The following is a 4053-nucleotide window of genomic DNA, read 5'->3' on the forward strand; positions in this document are numbered from 1 at the left end:
GATGCTTGACATATAGAAGGGAATTCTCAGGGAGGCATTGGACCTACTCACAATCTTCTTGTGCAAAAGTATCACTTATGTTTTCTCTTTCATTTATTATGTCTGGGACCATGGCAATTACACAAATGAAATAACCTTCCATTTCTTCTTTTCAAAGGAAAATAATATTAGTATTTGTCCTGAAGGAATATAGTAAACAAAGCTATCCATTTAAAGTACTGGGCATACTGCTTTATATTTCATAAATCTTGTTAATATGCATTACTGTGATTTTCACCATAATCATCATAAGCATTGTTGTTCTTCCTAGATATACTATTATTAAAAATAAAAGTAAACTCCTTTTTTAAAACTATTTTTTAAAAAAGTAAGCTCCTTTAATATTCAAGATTTTTTAAAAATTCTATTGTATTTTTCCTTATATAATCAATGTAATGTATGTTCAAAGAAGTAGTCAGGAGGAGAATTTTGGAGGTGAGTTACATAGAGAAGTATCATTAAATTTCCAAAACTTCGAACGGTAAATCTAACACACTAGATATCTCAGCAAACCAAATGACTTCTATGACATCATGCTATTGATTCTATTCATATACATTTTCCTCTTTCCAGAATTTTCTTCAGGACAAATTTGACATCCTCATTCCATAGACTGTAAATCAGAGGATTTAGCATGGGATCAATGCAGGTATAAAACACAGAGGACACTTTTCCTTGATCCATGGAGCTCACAGACGATGGCTGCAGGTATGTGAATGCTGCAGATCCAAAGAAAACAGCAACAGCTGAGATGTGAGAGCTGCAGGTGCTGAAGGCTTTGGACCTGCCCTCAGGGGAGTGGATTTGGAGGATGCTGGACAGGATGAAGATGTAGGATGTAAGGATGGTTAAGGCAGGAGTTAGGATGTTAAATGCACTCAAGAATAGAACCAATAATTCATTGATGAAGATGCTGGAACAGGATAGCTCCAAGAGTGGAAAGAGATCACAGAAATAATGGTTAATCACCTTGTTCTTGCAGAAAAAGAGTCTCAACATAAATCCTGTATGGATTGTGGATCCAATGATGGCCAAAATATAAACTCCCACTGTGAGGCAGAGGCAGATGTGGTAAGACATGATAACGTTGTAAAGCAAGGGGTTGCAGATGGCAACATAGCGGTCATATACCATTGCAGCCAGCATGTGACACTCTGCAATAACAAAAGTGCTGAAGAAGTAGAGTTGAATCATGCATTCAGAGTAAGAAATGATGTTCTGCTTTGTCATAAGTTCACCAGCATTTTGGAGGTAATGACACTGGACTGACAGAAGTCAATTAAGGACAAATTGCTGAGGAAATAGTATATGGCAGTGTGCAGGTGAGAACTGAGCCCTATCAATGTAATCACATCCAGGTTTACCACCACCATGACCACATAGATTCCTAACAAGAGGAGGAAAAGTGACAGCTGGAGTTGTGGCTTTTCTGTGACCTCAGAGAGGATAAACTCAGTCACTGCAGAGTGACTTCCAGGGTCCATTGTCCTGTCCGAGGTTCTAAGTATATAGAGTAGATAAGTGTACATTTGTGTTCCTCTGTGTGTGTATGTACATGTTTATGAGGAAGAGTAATTCTTGGGAGATCATTAATTTGTCTCTCATCAGAAGAAGTTCATAATGTGGGGATCTCTCGAAAAAAAATGATTCTGGTTGTTCCAGAATAGAAATTACAGACTTCAAGAAAATTATAATTAAGATATCAAATAACATTTTAAAAGAAGATACCAATTCTGGATTTTTAAAGTCATTCATAGCAAATATTACTACTCTTATTTCTGAGGACTTTTTCTTTTCCTTTCATACCCTCTGTGCCTATATTAATATAATGCATGTCAAATGACCACTATTTTCATTTCACTCAGAATAAATGATAGTAGGGTATGCTTTCTGTAACTTGTAAACAAATGTTACACAAGGCTGTGAAAAGTAGTTGTATTAGTCTGAGATATTTCTTTCAGAAAATCCACTCAGAATTTTAAAAAATTGAAAGTGAAAGTCATGTCCAACTCATTGTGACCTCACGGACAATACCGTCCATGGAGCTCTTTAGGCCAGAGTACTGGAGGGGGTGGCCTGTCCCTTCTCCAGGAGATCTTCCCAATCCAGGGATCGAGCCCAGGTCTCCTGCATCGCGGGCAGATTCTTTACCAGCTGAGCTATCAGGGAAGCCCTAGAATTTCAGTAGGACTTGGCCACTATCTGTTTTATTCCACCTGAGATCTGCTGCTTTAGTGCTCACCTTCTTCCAGCCCAGACCATGACCCAGGAGTTTAGAAACACAACTGCTTAGCCGGCATCATATTTATATCTCAACAGTTTTTCCAAGTCCCAGGAAAACCCTGATCTTATTTCTAATTTGAATACTCTAAGAGAATATAATATTGGAGAAGGAAATGGCAAGCCACTTCAGTGTTCTTGCCTGGAGAATCCCAGGGACTGGGGAGCCTGGTGGGCTGCTATCTATGGGGTCGCAGAGTCGGACATGACTGAAGTGACTTAGCAGCAAGGGAATATAATGGAATATCATATATTTAAGTCATATATTCCAACTCTGTGACCCCAGGAGCAGTGCACTAAGAATGGTTTAGGCGATTTGAGCTTCATGGTTGAAGTACTGGAAGTCAAATAATTATTCATATTTCCAAAATATAATAATGGTTTTTGAAGACCACCTGTATGCAGGTCAGGAAGCAACAGTGAGAACTGGGCATGGAACAACAGACTGGTTCCAAATAGGAAAAGGAGTACGTCAAGGTTGTATATTGTCACCCTGTTTATTTAACTTATATGCAGAGTACATCATGAGGAACGCTGGGCTGGAAGAAGCACAAGCTGGAATCAAGATTGCCAGGAGAAATATCAATAACCTCAGATATGCAGATGACACCACCCTTATGGCAGAAAGTGAAGAGGAACTCAAAGGCCTCTTGATGAAAATGAAAGAGGAGAGTGAAAAGGTCGGCTTGAAGCTCAACATTCAGAAAACAAAGATCATGGCATCTGGTCCCATCACTTCATGGGAGATAGATGGAGAAAAAGTGGAAACAGTGTCAGACTTTATTTTTTTGGGCTCCAAAATCACTGCAGATGCTGATTGCAGCCAGGAAATTAAAAGACACTTGCTCCTTGGAAGGAAAGTTATGACCTACCTAGATAGCATATTAAAAAGCAGAGACATTACTTTGCCAACCAAGGTCTTTCTAGTCAAGGCTATGGTTTTTCCCGTGGTCATGTATGGATGTGAGAGTTGGACTGTGAAGAAAGCTGATCCCTGAAGAATTGATGTTTTTGAAGTGTGGTGCTGGAGAAGACTCTTGAGAGTCCCTTGGACTGGAAGGAGATCCAACCAGTCCATTCTAAAGTAGATCAATCCTGGGTGTTCATTGGAAGGACTGATGCTAAAGCTGAAACTCCAATACTTTGGCCACCTCATGCGATGAGTTGACTCACTGGAAAAGACTCTGATGCTGGGAGGGATTGGGGGTAGGAGGAGACGGGGACGACAGAGAATGAGATGACTGGATGGCATCACCGACTCGATGGACATGAGTTTGAGTGAACTCCGGGAGTTGCTGATGGACAGGGAGGCCTGGCGTGCTGTGATTCATGGGTTCGCAGAGTCGGACACGACTGAGCGACTGAACTGAACTGAACTGAAGGGCAATTTATGATGTGCTTTTTAAAATAATCATGCATTTTGCATATTTTCTCCATAGAATTCAAAGATGGTGGGGATATGAATTAGTAGAGTACATACAAAATATAAGTAGAAATTTTAATTAATATTAGTCAGCAGTTACATTAACTAGTGTATTTTTTTAAAGACCAGTGTGTTTTTAAGTTTAAATTTATGAAGATTAGTCGATCGCAGAAAGTGGAAACTCACGTTCCTACTTAATGCTCAATCAATATTTGGACAAGTGTGCTCAATTTGAGGTACAATACTTTATGTGATAGGGAAATACTGGACAACTTCAGAAAAATGATCTAGAAATATGGTCATTTTAGAAT

The 4053-nt window shown here is 39.3% G+C and overlaps 1 pseudogene; it reads right to left on the minus strand.

Annotated features, from left to right (window-relative positions):
• Positions 1 to 584: 584 nt before the first annotated feature.
• Positions 585 to 1523, minus strand: LOC129548519 (olfactory receptor 8G3-like; annotated as a pseudogene).
• Between the last annotated feature and the right edge of the window lie 2530 nt (positions 1524 to 4053).

Source organism: Moschus berezovskii, chromosome 25 (genome assembly GCF_049115385.1).
Source record: "Moschus berezovskii isolate FMDL1 chromosome 25, NW_MosBer_1.0, whole genome shotgun sequence".
Taxonomy (NCBI): domain Eukaryota; kingdom Metazoa; phylum Chordata; class Mammalia; order Artiodactyla; family Moschidae; genus Moschus; species Moschus berezovskii.